The 16,223-nt window shown below is 43.4% G+C and overlaps 1 long non-coding RNA gene across 1 annotated transcript in view; it reads right to left on the reverse strand.

The window, feature by feature from the left end:
* The window catches only part of LOC117600600 (uncharacterized), a 115,389-nt gene that overhangs the window by 68,769 nt on the left and 30,397 nt on the right, over positions 1–16,223 (reverse strand). The gene's annotated exons all lie outside the window — the stretch shown is intronic.

Below are 16,223 nucleotides of genomic sequence, written 5' to 3' on the forward strand. Positions count from 1 at the left end.
AAAAATTATACTGTCCATCAGTTGTACAGTCCTGACTATATTTTGGGAATAAATGTTACCTTCAGCCAATAAATTACGACAGTTTCATAATATTTTCTCCATTTTCACGAACCGTGACAAAAATTCTGAAACCCCTCTGAAGACTAGAAGGACCTATCGCTCATACACCGTCGATTACCCAAACTAGATTTAATCAGCGACGTATTTTCCGTGGCAGGAAAATAAGCTAGTAGGTATGGAGAGGAGGTGAACGAGGGGACCGGCTGTGTGAAGTAGCTGCTGATCATGACGAATCGATGAGATCGGGCATATGCGGCCGTGTGAACAGAAACATACATCTCGCAGTATGCCTCGATATTAGACGCGGCTGCTGGCCAATATGTTATCGTCGTCGATCACGAAATTATCCCCGAAACGAGCAAAAATAAAATTGATGAAAATATAGGATATTTCAAAAAGAGTGTACAATTATGAAATTGTAAATCCTCCATGGAAAAGCAAATCGAAAATTCCTTTACCATTTGGTAGCACTAAAAAGACTGACTGTGTATGCGCATACTTTTTATTCTTTACCAATGACACACTATTTTTGAAACACCCTGTATACCTAATCATTGTTTGCCTCTCCTCGATACGTTCTCGTTACATGCATCGAAGAAGAAAACGAATGATTCCTGTTCTCGTTGAAAATTATGAATTGATAGTTCTTGTCGAGAGCAATCGATTTCATAATCAACGAAGAGTAACGAGCGATTGTAATCGGTAGCATTACGGAATATGTTACCTATACCATGCAAGACGTTGCAAGAATGCAAAAAATGCATTCTTCGAACGAATATCGATGACGCGACGCGTTCGTGTCGTGCAAACTGTATAATTTTCAATCTCTACCCCGTGCACGCGATACTCGACGACGAAGCGACACCGGCGTCGCCGACAACTCGTTACGCCCTCGTCGGCGTCGTCGAGCTCGCTAGCTTCCGGAACTTCGGCGTGATAAAAGGACCGTGCACAGAGAAAGGGCTGCAGGAACGACGCTTTCCAAGGACGACGTTCTCACACACATACATACACTGATGGAAAATCAGTCAGACTGTACACTTACCTAGAGTTACACGCGTACGCAGACAGTGTTCGGCATCGCGCGAGACGAAGCTTGTGCAAACGCGAGAACGTGCAAACGCAAACCTGGCGAAAACGAACAGTTTCGTGCCGTTGTAATGATTTTCGGTTGGCGTGCATGTGCCACCCCCGTGCACACGTGTGAGTGAGTTAAAACGATTAGGAAGGTGAGCTAACATCGCTACGTCCTCCGCGAAACGCGCAGACCGAGTCACTCGTGGAGAGGAGAGAGCGGTAAACGAAGCGGCTGGAAGTCGAGGGAGGAAGATGCAAGGGGTGGCTCGCGACACAAGGATGAGAGAGGTTGGAAAGGGGCTGGAAAATGCATGACGAAACGCACGGCAACTCTATAAAAGCGAATTACGCGTAATTGGCCTTGTCCCCCTCGTGCAACTTGAAGATATACAGGGTGTCGTATAGCTGACGATTTAAAATCGGATTTTCCAGAAAATTGTCTGCAAATATTTTATATTTGTCGCGTAACGTATCACTAGAATTATTGGGAAACTTTCTTTGAAAATTGGAAGAAATATATAATAGCTAATAAATTTTCGATCTTTTCCGTTGTACCATCAGCTACACAACACCCTGTATTTTTGGTGACGCGATTCCGCCACTGGTTCAGACACTCGCGACCATTAGTCTCGGCCGACTTTGTCTAATTGTTCGAGCCGTTGTACGCTTTCGCGCTTTCGTTGCCACGCAGGTAGCCGACCAACGTCGCCAATCCCATTTCGTTAATCCGGCTACGTCCTTGTTTACTCGAACCCTGGCCACGACCCCGACTGAACGGGGCAAAGTGGAGAGGGAATTAAAGCGTCCCGACGACCTCTTGCCTGAACGAATTCCCCCAGGAATCCGGAAAAAAGTGTCGCAATCGCGTTAGCACGGTCAACGCGGTGTCGACCAACTTTACTATTTCCAAGTTGCTGAAATTTTCGTTGCTTTCAATGAAATTTAATTTATACCCTCGTTAAAGAGGAAATTGATAGACATATTGAAACCGAGTGAAATTAATTAAAATTATATGAAGCTAGCCAATGTAGTATGGTGATCTACCTCGGTCCGAAGCATTTTCTTCAGTTATTTTCAGAGGGACGAACGTATGTTTCATCAGCAACCACAAGGGGCGTCGTTAATGTCCTGTCGCAGCCTTTGCGACGATGTTCAGGGTCCGACCCTAGCATATTTATGCCCTCGTACTAATGGTCCAATAATACCGGTGGCGAACGACTTCGGTGCACAGAAGGCGCACTATGTACTGAGGGATACGTTTCTCTTAATGGTTTCACAATTTTTGCGTATATCACTTATTAAGTATTTCCCTCCTTCTCTATATAATTCATTTAACAAGTTTGATTCGAATCTGAATCTTCACCCTCCCAATGAATCTCCCAGAGTCATCTATCTCTTAGTCAAATCACTAAAATGAACCTGAGGAAGAAACCTCCACGTCAAACAGCAGCGTTTCAACATGAACTTACGACCGTACCAATCACGACCCTTCTCGGAGGAAGTTACCAACATCGCGGCTACTCGCGAGCAATTTACACGATGCCGGCGCCAACGTGGAGGCTGTAACCAGGGACAAAGCAACGTAGGGCTGATGGTCGGCGAAGTATAAGGGTCGTTCATAATTGCCAGTGCATTGTGGATATTAATTTAGTGGCTCGTTCATATCGAAAGTAATATCGACCGGCCTGGCCAGGGAAAGTCTAATAGAAGTCGTCCCAAGATGAGTTACTGCCTTTAATTTCCCGATAATAGGGCTCGGGCAACCCTCCTAACCGTTACCCAACCCCCGTACCTCAGCCTAGCGCGATTTCGCTTGCTCTTCCTTTCTCTTTCCGTACGTCTAGCCACTTCGAAGCCAACGAACCGTTCCTCTTCCTCCTTCTCGAATCGCTATAGACCTCCTGTTCGTCCTTCCCGCGGGTACCATTGCTAGGTGCCTGCAGGATTGTTCGTTGATAGTTTCCGTTCGGGGGACACTCGGGCCAGTAGTTAACTTTGCGGTCGAGGCCATTCATTCCCGCGGAACAACTATTTTATTGGCAAGCCCGCAATAACCCTCCCCTCGACGCGCACGTTTATCAGCGGCCAACTATGTTTACCGTGGACCCTGCTCGAGTTGTCGCACGGTTTTTTTCAATAGACGGATAAATCAGTCCCGTACAATAACCGAATGGGAAAGTAATTAAGCGATACTTGTTCCGTTTCTGTGAACCGAGCGCCGGGGAATAGGACGACTTTCATCCGACGTGAAAACGCGGGCACCTAAAAGGGAATGGGGGGTTTTGTTAGAAAGCAAATGATTGCTAAGGTTGTTTAAATGATTTTTTAAAAAAATCGTCGAGAAAAGTTTATAATAAAAATTATGGATATTACTGATTTTTTTCTTTTTTCAAAAGACGAGTTTCAACAAGATCTTCCGCGAAAGATATTAATTTTTTCAGTGTGCCAGTAGACAGGCGAAAGGTCCGTTACACTTCGCCAACTTTCTGGCGACTTGTCGAATGAAATTCCGGACGCTGACCAATCTGCGTCCTTCCGCTTCACGCGACGCTGCGTTTCTTTTTCATCCTGAACAAAAGGCAGTCTATCAGAAAGAGCGGAGCACCGGTCGCAAGGGTACAAAGTGATGTCACGTAATTGAAACCGTCGAATCGTAGCGGTAGCTCACCCTTCGCCAGCTATTATTATTAAATATTTTTTACGACTATCTCGCAGCTGTGGCCATCAAAATTTCATCCAATCCTATCACTGTCCTTTCTACTATTTAACTCGATTACTCGTAAAAAACAAGATAATTTAATTACTGAGAAAAGAGGAACCAATTTTCTTTAAAAGCACATACTATTTCTTTGAAACGAGCTGACAATCTAAAGGGAGATGATTGGTCGAAAGATATATTGACAAATTTTCTTTCAAAGGGAGATAGTTGGTGTAAGGGAAAAGAAGGGAAGCATATTCGAATTGTTGCGAGCGGTTTAGCCAATTTTGTGGATGTCATCGGCATTATTGAATTAGAAAAATGACCCCACTTTTCTTATGTACTTATACACAACCAGCAATCCTAACGCAACGTGCATCGTCACTTTGCACTCTCATGCTGACGTTGCTGGATGCCCTTCTGTCGTATACCTTGTATCTCTTCTGTCCCTTCTTCAACCGTGTATAAACGTTACCACGAAGCACGTTGGTTGCAGTACCTACTTCAGGGCGTTTGCACCAGCATTCCGACGATATTGAATCGAAATATACAAGACTTTCGAACAGCCTCTGAGAAAACCCGTTAAAGTCCAAACAGCGTGCTTTCGCGCGATGCAAATCATACGCTCCCTAAGATCGTTCTCAAAACATTCGTCGTAAATAAATCTCCGAAGGGTTCATAGATTCTTTAGCTTGTAAAAGCTGGGTAAACGTCTTCAGAGATTTGGAATAAAATTGGAAATCGAGAGAAAAGGGAAAATTATTATCTACGTGCGGATTCCAGTAACGAAACAACGCGGCGAGAAAACGCGGAACGCCGAGGCACGACGATGGTTTCGAAAGCGGCGCGAATGATTCATAAACCCGCGGCAATCTGCAGCGTCGGTGCAAACCGCACAAGAGCTATTGGAATTTGTGACCTTCGGCGGAGCGAGGTGCAGCCTGTAATGCCGCGTACTCGCGCCCACTTGTGGGCGTCGAAATACGTGCTCTGTACGCGTCGGTGAAGTTTGAGCAAATAAATTCATTCGTACGTCGATGCCACGCACACCATCGTAACGCGAGCTTGAATTATTTTAAGCGGTACGATTCCGCGTTACCTAACGTGGTCGCATCCAGCTTGTTTCCCTTTGTTGCGAACTAAATCCGTTGAAACTCGACGAGATTAAAAGGTCAGCCAGCGTACCGACGATGTTTCATTCTGCATTACATTCGATTCTCCCGTTTAATTTCATCAAAGATTTGTTGGATTATGAGTTTGTAAATTTATTGAAGATTTTCTGTGGCTCTTTTGAAATTTTGAGATGGTACTTATCAGAAATGCGAGAACACGGGGAATCGTCGAGCCAACGGTTCGTTAGCCCTTCTTTTTGTTCGTCCTAGAACGATTTCCTGTGTTGCCCCCCCGAAACGGAAACGCCTTTCGACGAGCACTCTTATCACGGTTCCTTCCTGTTCGCGTAAACCAACCGTGCAAACGAGGAACATCCTCTGTACCCACGGTTTTTCATACGAATCTATGGAGACGAGAATAAACTAGATATTCTACGTATGAAATTCCATTCAAGTCGTGTAAAGTGTAGAATAAAATTGTATTATATTATGTATTTAACTTTAGATTAATATCAAGAATTAAATCATCAAATTGACGATGAGTCTGATGACCTATGTCTGACTAGAAAACGACTTATTCTACTGCGCCAGTTAACCTGTCAATTTTATAATATTAAACTCGCAATGCCAGTCACCGATGGCCAAGGTAATGGTAAACGGATTAAATAATTCAACGACTAACAACTTCATACATCTCAGCACATGTACAACGTCCGATCGAAGGGTGGACGACATGAAGACATCAACCATAACGTTGTCGAATCGTGTAATGCGTGCATCAGAACGGGCAAAGTGAGGACAGATGTCACGCATCCCCTGCAACGATGCAGCGGATTTTCCACGCATGTGTCGCCACAGATTTGCCTCCACAGTGGCGGTCACATATGTTGTCAATACTAGGCCTCGATGGCCATTAATTATTCGGTGATTCTTTTTTTGCCCATTCCGAAATGCTTGTAACACAACGATCCTTCGATACTTGAGAACCAATTCAAATTTTGTTGTCAATATGCAGAGCTCCGAGAAAAAAATTCTATTTAAAAAGTAACAAAATTACTTTTCTTTGTAAGAACACGATTAATTATAATTTCACATGAAAACTCATTAATTCCTAGGTAGCAAGTAATTAACCTGCATACGTATGCATGAATTGTTCTTGACTGTTTTTATCCTGGTTCAATTAAAATTTCATTATCCGCAGTTATTAAAACTTCATCGAAATTCTATATATGTACCCGCATACATCCCTCGACTTCGTTAACTTTTCTCCATTTGCGACGATCGTCGGCGAGCACAATGAAAAAGTTCGTTTTCCCGGGGAAAGACTATTCCGCGCGGAATAACTGGCTTACTAAAATAAAACGGATTCTTTAAAACGATCCACCGTGTTAACGGTACATCCGGATTTCGCGGATAGATGTCCAACGTTACCGTTTTGCCGCTCCTGTTTCTCCCACACCCACTCTCACGGTGTTCTATAAATAAACGAGTTCCTTAATTAACCAAATTATACGCGACTGCATCAAAATTTCACATTACCAGTTAAGGGTTAATTGCATTCGCACCAGTCAACCACGGCACCGCGAGCTAAGCCCTTTACGCCACTCAACTACGTGCCAGAAACGAGATTTGCATCGTCGCAATTTCCACCGCGTACAGGTTCGCGCATATCTTCGCGTCTGCCGCTGCAACCAGTCATATCTTGGAATTACAATTTTCACGGCAACAGAGTTCGGCCCTTTTGCAACAAACGAGTAAGCGGAGGGAACGTTTCTCGGCGAAGTACTCGTATGATTTCTTCCCCTCGAAATCGCATTAACCCTTGAACAGCTAAATCTGGGTCAATCGAAACTAGTGGAAAATTTAGAAAATAAAAATAATATATTCCGGTTCTTCGCGTGGTCCACCGTCCGAGGGTTAAAATATAATTTCCTAAAGGAATAAATAAATAAATTATGTTTGGAACGCGTATACGTCGATCGTGCGCAAAGGGTTAAAAAATCCTGAAATGAACGTTGACCAAATAAATAACAGGAAACGATGAAAAACTAAGCACACAACAGAACCTTCGAGATAGAAGAACGATCGGAAAATAGCGTAGCAAAAGAAAAAGACACGTCACGAGGATTGGGAGATTTAAACGACGCGAGTAGCGAAAAAATTGAGCAAAACCGCATCGGTGAAAGAGGAGCGGGACGAGCAAGGGAGGGATATGAAGGTATAAAAAAAAAAAAACAGGGAAGAAGAAGGGGAGAAAAAATTGAGACGATGAGGAAGGTAGAATGCAGAAGGAAGAGGGCATAATCCAGATAGGGTGGTGGTGATGGTAGTGGGGTGAGGAGGTGAAAGGATGAGGAAAGAAGGCAGCGGGTATCTCGCAGTACGGTAGCCACGCCAAAGGTGTATCATAGCAGGGCCCAAAGTGTCGGGTGCTCGTGGGATGTTCGGGGCCGTGAAGCCCTTTGCCGGTCGGTCCACTCGACGAAGGTAGAGAGTAGGTGCCAGAGGATCGAACGCGAGCAACGAAGATGGTTACGCGAAGAGAAGAGAGTAGGAGAACGAAAAGAAGAAGAGCGCCGGCGGAGGGGCAGGAAGGCAGTCGGCGTTCCGTCTTACCTTGTAATTTACTCACCGCGGGCCCCAGGCTATCCATCTCGTGGCATAACTCAGGGATGGGCCCTTCGGACCCCGAAAATGTCACCTATTACGGGGCACCGCGTTTGCATCAAGAAATTTCGTGCCGCAAGCGTATCTAACGCACGATTCAGCTCATTTAAAAGCGCACCCCTATAGGATTTCATTTTATTAGAAAAATCTATGATTCTTGATACGTTTTATCGTCTGAAAAGCAAATTTCACGGAATGGTTGTTCTTCGATAGATACTTTCTCTATGAAAAACTCGCAGGACATTATCCCATCGGTGGCATTTCCGTGGCAACTCGTAGCGTTCCCGGCCGATCGCGCGTGACAAATAGCCCCGTCGAAGATAATAGAATTTATGACGGCATTATGCGGCCATGTCTATTGTTTTCACGAGCGTGTACAGAGGACGGCTGAGCCAAACTCGAAGACGCTCCTTCGATCCACAGCCGGATAACCAACTTTTATTCCTGACCGAGCAATCGCTCAATTACCGATTAATCTCGTTAGAACTCGCACCACCTACTGACTGTCCATTGTTTGCCAGAATTATTGCACTGGATAGGCGCCTGTGCCGAGGCCGGTCGAGCGTGTTACCGAACGCGGACCAAGAAGATTATCTTGGAGGCAAAGCAGAAATACGCGGCGACTAGGCACGGCCCTGACTGCAGAGCCGAGCTTCAATACAACGCTGCATACGTTTAGCTAAATTACACTTTATATATACCATTATTATTTCATGGGTCCCACTGATGTGCCCTCTCACGGCTGACGCCTTTTTCTCGTCCACCCCACCACTGGCCGTTCTCCTTCATTTCTGCCCCGGAGCCGAACAAAAAAGCGGCGCGAGCGTTCTACTCTGCGCGTCAGGTAACACGCCTGCTGGATTATTTCATTGCGAGTGTACCGGTATCACCGTCGGCTACATTTTCTTCATAAGAATCCTTTGACATTTATCAAACGGCAAACTCGTTGTTATTATCATCGTTTATTAAACTTATCTCGTCAAAAGGGGATCGATGGTGTACCAGAAATCGTAATGGAAACGAGAGATCGTTCTCGTTGCAATATTCCTTTTCATTTGCTTTTCCAAGGAGGAATTTAAAAATAGAAAAGAGAGTAAGGCTAAGAAAGGGCAGAAATAGAATTCTTCGATCGTCTGAGAAAACCGTTCTAGAACGTCAATGGTTTTTCATCGAAGGAACTTCCAAGTCACAAAGACCCTTTGCTGTAAGTAATCAGACATGCAAAATCCTTCTTTTGTGCGCTCAATCTTCCTCCTATCCTCGTTCATTCGCTAACCAACGTATCCCTTTCTCTCTCGACGCCTCTTAATCGAACCGCCCCGCTTCTTGATTTCAACGATACTTTCGTGCATCCGTTTTAACGACCCTAACCATCGGAGAGCTTTCTTCATCGCGGTAGCATCAACCAACTTTCAGAGTCATTAGTAGAAGCGGTGTATGATATACGGTCTCTCATTCCCCTTTCCTTCTTCCTTCTATCGTTTAAAAACGAGAAAAAAAACAAGCTGTATTAATTTGCGACACCGTTGTTCTTCGGCCGTTCTCTCCGCCTCCGTCCTTTTTACCCCACCTGCCAGCCCTTCTACCTGGCTGCTCGCAGCTTAAGAGAACGTTCCAGGCTAAACTACCACTAAGGTTGTCATATTGCTCCCGATCTCGAATCTGAAATTCAAATGTCCGGCGCGCCATGACTTTCAAATCTATCGATTAGCAGATAGCACCGCGAGAGCAAGTACAAATTCACAGTAGCAGACGGCAGGCTCGCGAATATTTATGCTTTCGAAAACGGAAGAGGGCAATATCGGGGCAAATGAAAAATTTATTCCCTGAAATGCCGTCTGTCTTTCGGTGCGACGCACGCGAGACGCGCTCGAAACTACAGATATCGCCACGGACAGTCAATAACTTGAATTTCGTTTCAATTTATCTCCGCTCGGTGCTTCGATGCTTAATTACACACTCGGCGGTGTTAGTCGAATGGAAATTTTTATCTCGCACATTTATTACTGTACAATGCACCGTTACGAAAAGAGAAGAAATAACGTGTATTATTGCGAATTGGCGAACGATAAAGCCGGTCTTAATCTTCGTCCGATCGCACGCGAAATCCGTCGCTCGAAAAGATTTACTTATCAGCCGTCATGTAAGGCGGTAATTAATTATTTAGCCCCCGGTGCCGAGCACCACGAAACGAGAGGCCGAAATTAATTCAATTTAATCCACGTCCACGCGAGGCAGGCGCGAAGATTCAGCCGGTCTTTCCATGGCCGACGTCAAGCGTAAAAACAAACGGCCCTACGAGGCCACTTATGCAAAACAGAGCCGACGGCGATTGAAACTAAGTAACAATTAGACCACGAAAGGGTCGTAGTCCCGGCGCGAATGCGTGACCCTTTAACGCGACGGCTGCCTTTACAAAAGGCAAATTCTCTCGATCTCTCTTTTCTTCCACTCTCTCGACGCGGCCTACCTTCAACCTGTCTTTTACCATTACTTGTTCCTTTCTTTTCCTCCTGCTTCACCTGCTCGATTTCGTCCCGTTTCCTTGCTAGAGCAAGCGGTCCGCCACTTTAAGTACCGCTTTCAATACGTACACGGCCAATTTAACGAACGCCAAGCGCAATGTGTGCTAGACAGAGAGAACGGCCACGCCTTCGATCGCAACTTTGTCGAGTAATAATTAGGGATATCAATTAAAAATTTCTCCTCGTCACTGGCAATTAATTCGGGGCTGTATCGCATTTTTTTTACACCTTTCTTCTCTCTCCATTATCCCCACGGTGAGTCTCCATTTCGAGGAACAAAATATTATTCTTTTTTCTCTTCTTTGTGTACATTCTATTTGCATTTCGCTGCTTCTTTTTTCTTAATTACACTTTGAAATATAGTCTACCGTGGACAGTTTCTGTCTGTTGGGAGTGGAACGCGTTTACCAGTGAAGAAACGTCCAATCAAAGCATTCAAACAAAATATTCAACTTTGATGAGATATTACATGAATTTTGACAGTTTAGTTACTTTCTGTTCCCAAACGTGCGCAACAATTACGTTCTCGAATTCACTGAAATATTGTTTAACTCTAAAGTGGTCGGGGTGGGATCAAAATCACCCTCGCCACAGAGTTGAACAACCATGTTTCACTGTTTATTTCCGATTGTTTGAATTTACATCACAATTTACATTACTGCAATGGTTCGTGTAACAATGTTAAACGTCTGTCACGCAACTTCTAAATTTAACCCTCGTACGATAACAATTTCTAAACATCGGGTTTTCTTCAAAGGAAATAAAATATTCATATCTTCGTACATAAAAAGCACTCATGTCTCATAACTATTCACGAACGCACTACTAATCAAAACATCTACGTTAAATAATCAACTATCCTGGCGAAGCTTTTGAATATTTCAACAGAGAATAAAGCAGCACGATTATTCTTCCCGAAGCATCGTGCATCACGGATGCACCGAACAAAACGAGCAAAGTGGACGAGCAAAAAGGAAAGCCGCGAGAAGCAAATTGAATTCCATCCCCATCTTGCAATTAAGCAATAAACGTAAAGGCTCGCGAGCATTCCAACGTTCACGGATAAACAGAAATATTTACGAACCTTAACAGACCGACGTACAATTAGCGGTGTTCCGAGCGAAACGCGATCGTTCCAGTAAAGCGCTGCAAGCCGGACGGCTATCTCGCAAATTTACAATCGAAAGGATTTTCCAAAAAAGGTCTCGGAAGGGACACTTTAACGAACCCCCCCTTATGGATAATCAGGCGCTAATGAGAATGCAAGAAATCACGTGCCCGCGCTGATACCGACACGATCGTCGTGTGTCTGCGGGTAATTATAAGTTTTTCAACCACTTCATGGCGCGATAGTTGGAGTATTGCCATTCAAGGTCCTTCCAGCGAGCATCGGACCAAAGTGCGATCTCGAGATCTTAACGACTCGAAGTAAACTCGAAACTTTCTTCCCGCGCTAGCACCCTCCAGACAACTCTGGCTTTTAGCAAGTTAAATGAAACGATAGCCGCGTTGTCGACTCGAATCTCTCGATTACGAGCCTGTCTCAACAATGCAGAAACCTCTTTCGCGATGCGTATGCAAAGGGAAAACAATAGAACCGTGCGAGAACCCGAAAATATCAGGCCGGTCGTGTCGGGTTCCCGCGACCCTCTAATTAATCAAATTTACAAGATGAAATATCGTACTTAATTCGTTCCGTTCGATAAATGGACGGTCATGAAAAGCGTCTGTAACAAATGCGTTGAAGCGAATCGCGTGATCAGAAGTCACGGTAACTTTAATTACCAGCTTTCAATTCGTTAGCGGCGTGGCCTAGGATACGTGACTGGAATTCGAACGTTCGACAGGAGAAAAATTAGCATGCCTTCCTGCGACGTGCCGCAGTCTGGCTAATTTGCAAAGACGCGAAGAATCGGTATTGTAAATTGACCGTCGCCCTGAAAGCGTCTCAATCGATTTACTTCAAATGCACTAAATTTTTCTTGTATCTATTTAAAAAATAAAAGTTTATCATTTTATCGCTACTTGTTGGAAATTTTTCAATTCCACCCTTAAAATGTTTCTTCGATTACGAGATAAAAGTTTGCTTCATTCTATTTTAGTCCTCTTTAATCGACGGTCATCATGATGGAAGAGAATTCCTTTGGCAAGTTACAACTGGTTGGTTACAGCTTATTATTGACACGGCTTGATTGACTTGATGGCTTGAAATGAAACAAACTTTTGCATCTCGCATGCTAAAGCTTTCCTCGGTTAAATTCCTGTTCCCGAACAGCCTTCAATTTCCATCCTCCATGACTGGGATTCTCGTATGAAACGCAGAAAGTATTCGACGTAAAACTGAACGATCATAACATATCACGCGAAACATGACTATATTTAACGAAGTTGATTACAAGAAAGTACAAGTTCAAGGATAAAATCCTTTCAAGTACAAAACGCCTTCCAGCAAGCCGTAACTTAAAGACAATTAGAATAAAGCTCTCGCAACACCTCGCTGAATTTAATCCCGATGATCAAGAAAATCATTAAAGATCAAGTTGACTAGAGAATATAATTTTCACGACAACATAATAATCATCCAGCAAGGTAGAGAGAGCAACTGTTAACCGCTCTTTAAAACCTGAGACATAAAAATCCACGGAGAATCGTCTTGCAGCAAAATTAAATTAGCTTTACCAGCTAATTGCCAGCGCTATTCGCTGTTCGTCGTATAGCCGCGAACGTTTACACTTGCTGTTGCAACGTCATGCAACTTGTTGGACCGTTGCCTTCCACGCGATTCTATGTTTTCATAATACTATTAATTATCAATTACGATAAACGTTGGTCCGTCAGGTGGCCAGGACTGAGCTCGTCGTTTTCGATTTCTCATCGCGAAGTCCCTGAAGCGCTGTCTATCATAACGAGTGACAGGGTTCACTGCGTAAACTCATCGCTCATCTATACACTACTACACTTGCACACTAGCTGTGCAATTAAATAGCTGTTTGCGAAGCAAACGAACTTGTACTTTCATTTGCAAATCTATTGCAGAGATCACCATGAGTTTTCATTTTACGCGCTTATCTTGAAAATAATAAAAAATAATTTCAAACTATCGCGTAGCGTTCAAAATTATATTATTCTATATTCTATATTCTATTTCCTGAAACTAGACTAACTGGTCCATAACCATATCCCTCGTGCGCTATAACAGGCTGTGTGTATTTCAAACTAGCTTTGACAAACGCGTTAACCAGCAGCCAATCTGCGCTACAATTGGGGTTAACGTATGATAATTATAATCATAATAAATCCAACTAGGAATTCCAGCCGAACCGAAGAAACGAATACAGTGTACACGCATTTCTCTCGAGAGACTGTTGCGAATTGGAAATTCGACGCGATCAAAGCCGGAAGTGCGCGGGAGGCTAGCGTTAATTTTAAACAACCGATACGATTGATACGTTTACATAAATTCAATTAAGGGATGCGGCTGGAAATTATCATTTGCCTGTGCGAGCGTAACGCGAGATGCATCGAAAAACAAGGCGGATCGTGGTCGACCGTTAACGTGCGCCATTGTAATCGCGTTATTCTGGCTCGCGACGCAAATGGCTAAAGGGAAATTCGATTTGAAAATACCACGGCGTATAAAACAACGTGTTACTCGTATTGTGAAATAATTTACTCTATGGAAGAGTGCGATGGTTTCGTATCATTACGCGTTCGTGGTTCTGCACCAATGTAATTCAATGCCTCCGCGTGGTTTCTGCTTTGTTGTCCCGGCTAAACATCATTATTTGTAAACGGGTATGATTGATCGAAACGCGATGAAAGTAGCTCGGGAAAAGATAGATCGACGTGGAAACGAGCGTCATTTTCTGCAGGATATAAATTTCGTTTCGTGAAAATGAACGACACTCGCCCCGCTTTTGTTTCAATTTCCCTCTATGAGTTGCAAATTTGTTTGCTACCGTGTAACCGCAGTGCAGATAAATACATATATGCAATGACAAATACTACGATTTTATGTTGACGTCGTCGTTAATCAAGCTTTATTTTCAATGAAACACCGTAGAGACTGTAATATTAAACCTTGGGGGTGTATAAAGAAGAAATGCTTCAAATAAATATTATTCGATGCAATGATGAAATATTTGAATAAAAAAGATGAATACTCCGTTCCATTAAAATATATATAAAAGGGATATCCTTTCTTTTTCTATCAGTTAAAGGGTATAGAAACTGAATGATCAATCATGTCAGCCACATAAAGTTAACTTTATTAACGTTCGTAGAACGGAAGTGAATGTTCCATATTTCAAAGTAAAAATTAGATTTTGCAATTTTCCTTTGTGTCATAAAACTGATTAACGTTTTAGTCAGGTTGCCCTGTTTGACGAAACTTTTTACCGCCTAGCGATTCTACAAAAACAACGGTTCACGTCGTTACAGGCCCTGTTCCCCTCTTCCAAAAATCCTCAGGCTCAAATTGCTTGTAACAAAGATTTAATTGGGGCAATTAACGGAGGCAGAGTGCAGAGTGGGGAGACGAGAACGGGAGCGACAGGAAGGCGGCGTAAGAGAAGGGTTGTTGGCAAGAGTGTGCCGATCTAAACGAGAAGAACCGACGTGGGGACACGCGTGTTCCCCGATATTTATGTACAGGGTGTACTGATAACTAGAACTCGTGTATAAAACCTTTATCTTGCCGTTATAAAAGGGCTCGATGCTCGGTACCTGCGATACAGTCACCAATAGACGTGTTCGACTACAAGGAACACGTAAAGTGTCACGGAATTTATTTACATGCAAAGTATCTTCACTGACAAAATTCAATTAGCAAGCCCTTTGAAAGCTCGTTCTAATTAAAAACTTAATTGACACGAGTTTTTAACACGACGGCAAAGGGTTTCGTTTTATAAACATCAAAGGGATGTTTAATATCGCATCCCTTTGTAACACGAAACACAAACGATCGTTGCCATTTTCGGGATAGTCACAATTTGTTCGCAAAGAGAATCGTGCTGCTCTGTTACAATTATCGAAATTATTTTAATAATTTATTTTTTAATGATGGAACGGAGCATTTTCCATTTAAGATTTTATTCTTCTTTTTATAATTGCCACTAGTTTTTATATGATTTGATATTCCAGAACACCCTGTACATTATGGCTAGCCAGGTCCATGCGCGCATACACCCGAATAGATAGATCTACAGAAAAGTGTGAGACGATCGGTAAGGGTGGAAGTCTCGCTGAAAGGTCCTTCACTTTGCCGAAAAGGAAAGGACTTCGAATGCGTTATTTGAAAAGGGACGTCCGTTCGCTGGGGTAGAGACGAGCCCGAGAAGTGACCCTCCATGTATTATTCCCTTCGAACGTCATTTCAAAAACGGCTTATCCGCCGCGAGACTATTAATGTCAAGCCTCCTCTTCGTCGACGCGTAAACGAAAGGGAAGAACCGGCGAATGACGACAACGAGGATCTGATTTGTCCAGGGTCCTTCTCGATTTAAGGCGACTCTGAAGTTAAATCATTCCGACGATTTCTCGACTGTAATGAAGCTGACATGAAGAAACCCAAAATTTTGATGTTCAAAGAAATAAAATGTTGGCCGGCATATGGCTTTCCCAACGAATATCCGTGTCCAACGATATATCGGATATAAAATTATTCGTGTTACTTTGCGCACGATTATTCGCGTACCAGTTATGGAATTTTCGTTGTATTCCGCGTTTTACACCGCTTTCCGCTCATCACGTACGAAACGCGACGGTCGTTTCCCCGCGTCAAAGGGGGATCAACGCGCGAGACCGTGTTACACGTTTCGCTGCGAATTAACGCACGTCCCACCTTGGATGGGAAATTGATGGAATTATGTCGCGATTAATCGTCGTCGATTGATCGTTTTAAAAAGCTTTCACAAGCGACGTGGTGTTAATCAGAAGAGTACCAGGGTTAATCATACAAGATAGACAAGTGATCATATTTCTTATATCTATTCCTAATTTACTGCTACTGTTCTTCACCAATGATTATACAATAAATAAAAGAAAATGTAACCCTTGAACAGCTAGGAGTGAATGATCACTTAC

This window comes from Osmia lignaria, chromosome 16 (genome assembly GCF_051020975.1).
Source record: "Osmia lignaria lignaria isolate PbOS001 chromosome 16, iyOsmLign1, whole genome shotgun sequence".
NCBI lineage: Eukaryota > Metazoa > Arthropoda > Insecta > Hymenoptera > Megachilidae > Osmia > Osmia lignaria.